The sequence below is a fragment of the Theropithecus gelada genome, chromosome 15, assembly GCF_003255815.1.
Source record: "Theropithecus gelada isolate Dixy chromosome 15, Tgel_1.0, whole genome shotgun sequence".
Taxonomy (NCBI): Eukaryota; Metazoa; Chordata; class Mammalia; order Primates; family Cercopithecidae; genus Theropithecus; species Theropithecus gelada.
Genome location: NC_037683.1, coordinates 41,641,071 through 41,650,565, shown reverse-complemented (window position 1 = coordinate 41,650,565; position 9,495 = coordinate 41,641,071). Strand labels below are relative to the sequence as shown.

At 47.5% G+C, this 9,495-nt stretch overlaps 1 long non-coding RNA gene across 1 annotated transcript; it reads right to left on the bottom strand.

The window, feature by feature from the left end:
• Nucleotides 1-920: 920 nt before the first annotated feature.
• LOC112608348 lies at nt 921-3,077 on the bottom strand. Its single transcript, XR_003115979.1, has 3 exons — nt 2,880-3,077; nt 1,776-1,912; nt 921-977 (listed from the first exon to the last, which is right to left on the bottom strand). It is a non-coding gene; the product is annotated as an uncharacterized LOC112608348 (long non-coding RNA).
• Nucleotides 3,078-9,495: the final 6,418 nt, after the last annotated feature.

Below are 9,495 nucleotides of genomic sequence, written 5' to 3'. Positions count from 1 at the left end.
ACACACACACACACACACACACACACACACACACACACACACACACCCTTCCCTCCCACCAATAAAACTAGATTGGCATGAGGAGAAAAGGCCAGGCTGTCATGGTCCCAGCATCCTGCTCACAAAAACTTGGAGGCAGAGCGGGCCAATATGGAGCCCTGGGGACTGGGGTCTCTGCTGGTCCCCACAGTAGGTGCCAAGAACAGTTCACAGCCCAGCATGTGGCCGCACTGCCCACTCTGCTCCATGAGGACAGAGCCTCGCCGTCCCCTGAAGGACTCTGGCAATATAGCCTGCCAAAGACCTCAATCTGATTAAAGGAAGGAAGGAAATTGGAGAAAGGAAGAAAGAAACGAAAGAAAAATGATGGAGAGAAGGAGAGAGAGAGAAGGAGAGAGGCCCGGTACAAGTGTGAAATCAGAAGAACAGACTGAGGATGGTGAGATGCATGTGAACAGTGTGACGTGGGCAACCCCCACAAATAGACCTTCTGTTAAAAATAGCCTTTGTCTAAATGTGGAAAGGGTGTAAATATAGTAGCGGTTTCGGCTTACTACGGAGCCGCCCCTGCTCCAAGTAACAGAGGCTTATTATAGGAAGCGTGCGTCAGCAGCGGGAGGGGAGGAGAGGAATAGAGAAGCCCCGGGCCGTGGGTACAGTACCCCCCAGCAGGAGGGGGGTCAGCCAGCCAGCGTCGCCCTGTTAGGGGCAAGCGGCCCGAATGACTCTGAAACGCTCTCACAGAGTTCCTCTGGGCAGAAAACTCTAGCCGAGCTGTGGGAGGAAGGGAGGAAGGAAGGAATCGCTGTGCTGAAAAGGATCTAGGCTTGTCTCGGCGATGCCGCTCACTTTCAAGTGGGATTTCAGCAGGCATTGCGTCCTGTGTGCAGCAGGCTGCTCGCTCCTGGACACTGCAGGAAGTTTTCAAAGGAACCCCCTGGAACGACCAGCCTGCAGGCAAGCCGGTTTCCTCAGCCCTGAGTACAGAGGACAAATGTCTAGAAAATCAGTGGAAAGTGCCAGAAAGGAGTTTGATTCAAGTTTTTTTTTTTTTTTTTTTTTTTTTAAGACTGGGTTTTCATGTCTGTGTCTGGTATCACGTGCTAAGTAGGTGCATGGGGTACGGTGGCTGGACTCCTGAGCTGGACAGCTGGGAGATGCTGCAGGCACTGCCTTCCAGTATGATGCATGACCAAGGGAACAAAACTGTTCTGGGAAGCTCACTGCTCTGCTTTCTACAGCTACAGAGATGGCAAAGGGTTGAGTGCCCATGTGGGTGTTAAGACCTGCTCCTGCCGGTGTGTCTCCCCTCCAGGCCTTTGGGGGCCCTCCTTATCCCCTGGTCTGTCACCCTTTAACCCAGTGCCCTCTCCTCCCAGCCCGGGACATGTCCATGCATCCTTCGCTGTCCACACATACAGCCCAACACACATACACGCACTCATGCACACCCACATTCAATGTGGGCCCTGTGGCCCTTTCCAGCAATGGCCCTCACACCCCAACCCCCCACCCCCACCCCCGGCATCCCACCCTGGCCCTGCACTCTCATGGAGTCCCTTCATCTGCTCTGCCCCTGCCCTCTGGCTCATCACTAGCCTTGAGCTTGCCTCTTGGATGTAAGGCAAACCTAGCTCCTCCAGGTGGATCTGCACTTCTCCTCAGATATGATTGGGGCTTGTGTGCTTATGCTGCTCCTCAAGCCAGCCTGGGTGACCACCTTGCTGCTCACACCCCTGGATTGAATGCTAATGCCCCTATCATGTTTCACCGACCTGCTCCTCAGGACTGATCTTCAACCTGTCAGCCACTCCCCAGCATCATCCAAACTGCCCTGAAATCCACCTTTCCAAAATGCAGAGCCAGCAGTGTCACTGCCCCACTCAAAATGCTCCCGACAGCTCCCCACCGCCTGTAAGATAAAGTCCAAACCTTGGAAGGCCGGACTTGACCCCCATCTGCTTTTCCAGCTGTGTCTCCTGCTACCCTACCCTATGTGGTGCCTACACAGGCTCTGAAGGTGGGTGATTACCCCCAGGAATCTTCCCTTTCATGCCTCTGCAGGGACCATGCTGTTTCTTTGGGCTACAATACTTCTCTTCCAAGTCTCTGCACATCAGGATTCTACCCACCCTTCAGGGCCCCAGTTCCAGAAGACTGCCCACCTATTCTGGGAAGCCTTCTTGGATCTCTCCTCCCACAGCAACTACCTTTCAGTTTTTTTTTTTTCACTCCTTCTGCAAACCCCAAGTCATTTTTGTATATTTGGAAAATGAATCAAGAGGTGCAGTACTGCATCTGGGTGTGGTGCCCTCCCCTACCCACCAACAGAGCCTGCATGTCCCTCCATCACCAGAATGCTTGTTCCTCTGTGTTGGAATTGCCTGTTTATCCACTGGTCTCCCCACTGGAGTCTAACTTCTTAGGGAAGGGTCTGGATGACCTTGTTCAGGCCATATCCCCAGTGCCTAGCATAGTGACATTCATTACACTAAATGAACTGGGCCTCCAGTGCTCTATACTTCTGCTATGTAGTGAATTTTTGCATTCCTCCCAAATTTATGTTGAAACCCTAATCCCCAGTGTAATAGTTTTTGGAGATGGAGACTTTGGGAAGTAATGAGGTGATGAGGACAGGACCTTCATGGTGGGATTAGTGCCCGTATAAAGACAGACAGAAGAGTGTTCTTCCTCTCTCTGCTCTCTGCCATGTAAAGACACAGCAAGGAGATGTCAAGCGAGGGCCCTCCCCAGAATCCAACCATGCTGGCACACTCAACATGTACTTCCCAGCTTCCAGAACCATGAGAACTAAATTTCTGTGATTTCATCTACCGAGCCTAGGATATTTGTTATAGTGACTAAGACAACTTCCTTACCTTTTCCAGATGTTCCCATCTGTTTTCAAGCCCCTCTGCTATTTTCTGCTGACCCTGCCATTGGCCCTGATACTGGTGCGAGAGCCACTTGGGTACAATCCTGAGATGCTGGGCCTGGAGTTGGAAGAACTACGTGAGAGTTTCAGCTCTGCCTCTTACCTGCCTGCCAGTGGGCAATTCATTTTTCCTCTCCCAACAGTCTCCTCAGCCATGAAAAGGAGTGACAGCAGTCACTGCATGGGGTTGCTGTGAGGACTAAGTGAGAATGTGGAGCTGAAAGCCGCTGACAAACTGTGCAGTGCTCTTCAGATGTCGGGGCCTTTGTTGCAGCCCTCACCTACTCTCCACCTCGCCTGTGCTTTGGAAACCTGCCCAGGCACCAGCTATGTCGACTCCCGCTGCCATTCAGGCCCATAAGGATGTCCTAGAAAATACTTTTGCCACCTCTCTATGTTAACAGCTCGAAATCTCCAGACACTTCTGATTACCAGGATTTTGAGTACATGACGGTTTTCTTCCTCAAAATTCTTAAATAGCAAAAAGGCTTGAATGACAGTCAGGACTGGCAGAAGTTGGACTGTCATTGTGAACCAAGGAAGGAGGCTGCAAAAGGAAATGGGAAGAAAGTGGATATGCTGATAGCCAGGCTGGTGCTCTTCCAGGTAAGTCTACCTGCCCTGGCCCCAAGCGGCCCTGTCCGGGGCTTGGCTGGTCCTGCAGGTTCCCAGGATACAGCAGAGCTAGTGGATGGCCTGGAAAGCAATTATTTGGGCAGATCGTATCTTCTGCCTGGAGAGAATGTGAATACTGTGGAAAGAGCCAGGCCATGAGTTCTGCAGAGCCCAGCTCTAGTTCCTGTTATGTCCCCTTACTAACAGGGTACATTGAGTAAGTCTCCTAACCCATTAGACCCTCAGTTATTCATTGCTGAATAGAAATCATTTTGATGAGAATCAAAATCAAATATGATCATTTATGAAAATTGTATGCATAGTGCCTGTGATCAATAAATGGCAATTGAAACTGATTCTAAATCTATTTCTCCAGAGTAGTATTTCATGCTGCTGGGAAACAAGCAAAGACAAGTGATTTGGAAAACTAAGGTGCTGGAGTAGATATTTTTTCTTTAATACCTCCCAATCAGGACAAAACAATTTCCACCAGGTAGGCTGAAAAACTTGCCATGGGAGCAAGGATTTTGGGGGAAGGCCAAGAAAGTGGATCACTGTTTGATTATACTAGAAGAATAAGAGACTCAAGTTGCTTAGAATCTCCAAAATTTGTCTTTGTAGCCCATTAAATAGAAATTCTTACAGCTAGAATACAATATGTTTTTAGATGACACACACTAATAGAATTACATTTTGGAGAGTGGGGGCTTCTGGCAGAAATACTTTTCACCAGTCACCAATCCATAATCAACCTATACCTCTCCAGCTATATTCCCCTCCCCTATCTGAATCTTTTTTATATATGCACACATATGTGCTTTCATGCAACACATAGTCATATGAGTAGGTGGGATGGGGGTGGGTGGCAGAAAGGACAAGAGCTGCAACTTTGAAGGAAGACATTTCTGGTTCAAACCATGACTCTACCTTGTATTATCTGAGTGGCATGTTGGGGAAAGCATGTTGGGGGAAACAAGGATTGTACCTGCAACACTACCTGCTTATCTACCTCAAAGATAGTTGTAAAGATCAAAGATACTGTGTGCAAAATGCTTATGTAGTGCTAATGGGCTAATGGTATTGTTGCGTAAATTCACAACATGCATGCAGGTAGATATAAATGCTCATCTATATATACAAATATACTATTCATATGCATGCACACTGACAAATAAGCATGCATTCCTACACCTGCGTGCATTCAAATGCAGAATGGAACAATGACTGTGCACCTTTGCTACATAATCTAATTAAGATGTAGAAAATAAATTTTTTCCTAGGGGTGGTGTTCTAAGATATCATTGAGCCTGAGTTCCTATAATATTCTGGGTAAGAGGACCATGGATGTGGGGTACAAGGCTTCTGAAGTAGAGGTGTGGGCCTGAGGCCAAGTACCTGATGTGGATGTCCAAGCTAAAAACATCTGGATTGGGTAGGTGTGGTGGCCATAAGAATATGTCTCCTGGAGAGGGAGCTCAGATGATCATGGCCTCTAGCTGCTTGCACTCATATTTATGTAGAGGCCACTCTTCCTGTTGGCTGCTTCCAGACAATCAGCAACTGAGTGTGGTAGGGATACTAAGGCAGAACTGTCTCCAAGAGACAGGGAACTTCTCTGATAGGTGACTTTGGCTTGAGGACTCTCTGATGGCCTTGCTATAGGTAGTCTAGGAGCTTCCACCCAACCTTGCTTCCCTCTCTCCTGCCCTTGGGTCAACCTTGCATCAAGGTGTGATGGCTCTCCTAGCCTTTCCTCTCTCCTAGCCTCTACCAGCTCCCTCCCCATTTTTATCTCACAGATGTTTCCACTAGTAAAATCCTCTGTATGGTTTATCCTGTCTTGGTGTCTGCACCAAAGGGGAGTACAGAATCCCAAGTCACAGAAAGAGCCCAGATAACCTGCACATCCTCTCTGTGAGGCAGGGCTTCTGAACCTTCTTCCAAGGTGAGGGTGTAGGTCTGACAAGCTCTATGACTTTCCCAAGCTCATAAGATTAGAAAGCAGCAGAGCCTGGTCCAGAACCCAAGCTTCCTGATCCCCAAATCCCTGTTCTCTTCTGCTTGGCACTGTCCACTGAGCACTTTCCCAACAGTTTTCACAAGCTTCCTATCATATCCACAATTTTCCCTGTGAAGAGGCAGTGCAAGCTTACCACTCCCATTTCGAAAATGGGAAGCTGAGAGTCAGACAGGCAAGGTCAATTGCCCAAGGTCATTGGTTAGCAAGCGACAGGGCAGGTATTTCAACCTAATTCTCCTGCCTCCCAACCCAGGTCTGCACCTTTTATCACCCTCCATGCTACTTTACCTCCTGCCAGAAATCTGGGAGTTGTCTGCTCCACCTGCCTGCCACTCCCCACAAATTCCTTTTCCCCCCTTTTGTTGGAAGCACACACCCCAGGGTCAGGGAGTCCTGGCTGTGCCCAGTATGCAGGGCCTGGGGTCCAGCCCAGGGCTGTGGGAAGAAGCGCTACTTGCCACTGTTAGAAACCCACCGCTGAGCCTCCTTCCTTCTAGCTTGAAAGTGCTCTAGAGTTTCTGTGCTCACAATGCATCTCTTTGGAAGTCTGCCCTCCCAGGGTTGCCATGGTGACTATTTTGGTACTGCATGCTAGAAAAAGCTGAGGCACCTGCTGGTCACACCACCAAAACTTGTCTCTCTGAAAAATCAGCAGATGGCATTTGTCAGAAATTCCTACTTCTTGATTAATTTGGGAAAAAGAAGAGTGTGTGGCAGTGCTGATATCCTTTAACCCGGACCGGGCGTGTTGGTGTTTCAGGGAGGATGTGAAAAGCCATGCACAGACCCCATGAGATTCTTCTGAAGTGGTGGGTCATTTAGTTTTCCCAGAGAGGCAAAGAAGTTTGGTGATTTGGAGCCTAGTAAATGAAAACAGGGGAAAGACCATGATGTTGCTTTTGTATTAAGAAGAGTTGAAATTTCAAGGCCAGTTCTGAAGAGACCTATACCCCACTTCTAGTAACTTCCGTGAGTTCTCATATATGCCTCAGATTGGGTCCAGCTTTTAATTAGAGGAACATGTTGAAATCACAAGTTAGATTCATATCCCAGTTCTGCCACCTATTAATTGTGTGAGCTTGGACAGGACCCTCAGTCCATCTACACCTCAGTTTCCTCATCTGTAAATCAGTGATAATAACATTTACCTCATAAGGTTGTCGTGAGGATTAAATGACATAGCTATTGTTGTTATTATTATTGACTAGAATTAAATCTAGGCATGGAGAAATTAGCAAGTCCATATGTTCGTATAGTTTTACATACAACTTTGCAACTATGCTCCTGAAAGTAAATCAATTAATTTCACTGTCTCCATCTAAGCAGTGATATTACAGTTGGAGCAACATTAAAAAATACAACAAAAACTTCTGGTGCACATTATACAATGTGTTTCTACCTTGCTTGTTCTGCTTCCCTTTTCATAGTTTGCAATACTATTTGTTCCCAGTGCTACTTAGCAAACTTTGACTGAACTGGTCCCCTAAGCGTGCATTGACTACCACCTCTGAATTTTTGGCCAGACACTTAAAAGAGTTTTCTGTAGAAGGAGTTATGTAGTTTACTGCTTTTTTTTCACCTGTTGTTTCTCTGTGAAGAAGGAGCCTCAAGTTCCCCACTGGCAATTATGTTCTGTCACAAGTCCTGGTAAGTCCTGGCTGACAAAATCTGGGTACTCTCCTTTCCTGTGGCCGTATCAGACATTGCTAATCAATCAGCATTCTTCTTGCGAATTTTGAAGGACCTGGGAACCTTCCAGAAGTCAGTGCTCAAGGCAGCCACTGCTAATTGATCAGAGGGCGGAAAAGGATGTGTATTTGTCATCCTCATTGTAGGGGAAAGAACCCAGGAATGGATTAATTCTAATCCCAGTTCTGCCTTTAACTAGCTGTATGAACTTGAACGAATCATCTCCTTCTCTGGGGCTCAGTTTCTATATTTGGAACAAGTTGAATAATCTTTAATTCTTTCTAGTTCTCAGTCTCCACACTTTACCATGCTCCCTATTCCCCACCACATGTACACACACTCTCCCATCAGGTGGGCTCCCAGCACCCAACGCAGGCTCTGATCTGCTCCTTTCCTGGGACTTATCCAAATGATCAGATTTTATCAAACATCCTGGGATGGCTGAGGGCCAAAGAAAACATTCTCAGATGCTTAGAATTACCAAATCATAGCATTTCTGCTATGACAGTTGCCTTAGAGCACAATGAGCTGAATCCTCCATGTTAAAGATGAGCAAACTAGAACAAGAGAAGTTCAGTGACTTCCTTGAGGTCACGCAGCAAGTCAGCAGGTTGATCTGGCCCCTGTTTGAGGACCCATCAAATCTGAGGCCAGGCATTGTCCTGCATCTTAAGAAAGTTCATAAGGATCCTAGCTAAGAGCAAGCTGGGGAAGATGCTGGCCACCCGGGTGCTCTGGAAGCCTGAAAGGTCCTGAGGGGATGGGGGCTGCACACAGCTGGAAGTGGCTGAGGAACACCTGCTGGGGATCCAAGCCTATGTAGTGTGACTTGAGGAGGTCTTGGCCCCTGTCCAAGCCTCTGGTCTCACCTGTATAAAGAAGTGGAGTGTACAATCACTGGTCCTCAAGCCAGGCTAAGCAGCACAATACTTGGAAAGTTGACAACAACAACAAAATGCAGTCTAGACGCCACAGCCCTAAAGATTTCAATTCCATTGGTCTAAGTAGGCTTCCATATCTGTATTTGTATAAAAAGCCTCATTGGTGGTTTGAATCTATAGCCAGGTACAGTGAGTTGAATGGTTCCTCTCCTCCAAAAAAAAAAAAAAAAGAAAGAAGGAAAGAAAAATGTTCCATGTCCTAATCCCCAGAACCTGTGACTATTACCTTATTTGGAAAAAGGATCTTTGCAGATGTGAAGGATCTTGATATGAAGAAGATCATCCCGAATTACCTGGTGGGCTCTAAATCCAATGCCAATGTCCTTATAAATGTAAGGCAGAATGAGATTTAACACAGAGAGAGGAGAAAGAAGCACTATGACCAGAGAAGCAGAGATTGGAGCAATGTGGCCACAAATCAAAGAATGTCTATCGCTCCAAGGAACTGGAAGAGGCGAAGAATGGATTCTGCCCTACAGTGTCCAGAGGGAGGGCAGCACTGCTAACACCTTGATTTTGGACTTCTTGTCTCCAGAAATGTAAAACAATAAATTTCTGTTGTTTTCAGTCACCCAGTCACGTGCCCTGGGCTTTACAAATCAGATATGCCCATGGAAGAGTGTGGTTTAGAAATGGACCAGAAGGAAGGGGGCTGCCCAGAACCCACCTTTGGCCCAAGCAGCCCTAGAGACCTGCAGCTCTGAGGGTGTCAGAGCCTGAGGTTCTGGTGCTGCCCAGAGCTCAGCATTATTTGTGAAAGCCGTAGGGTCTATGCCAAGGAGGGGTCTTCAAAGCTGTGATCTCACTGCGTGGTTTGGGCACTTTTTCTGGCTGGCACATTTAAGCTGGACTATTTGGCTATCCTGGAGATTCCTTTGAAAGGAAAGGAAGTTCTAAACGTAAATGCCACCACACAGACACTTGTTAATACTCTCTTCTTCTCCTCCCTCCTGCCGCTCCTCTGCCATGCCTGTCGAAATCCTTAGGACAGTGTATCATTCTAAGCCTTGTGGGACCCTTGAACAGGAATATATTGGATCTAAGTTCCCACAAAATGGCTCTGATTGTTTGAAAATGCTTAGAGTCCCTGCTCCTCTGTGGGAAGGGGTAAGACTCTCCAGGATTACTGAAGGCTGCCAAGGTAGAGTCAGGGAAGGTGCAGATGTTCCTTCAGCTCCTCTCCTCCCACCTGCCCTGTTCTAGAGTTTAAATTTCAGTAAGAATAAGTAGGGGAGGCCGGGCGCGGTGGCTCAAGCCTGTAATCCCAGCACTTTGGGAGGCTGAGACGGGCGGAT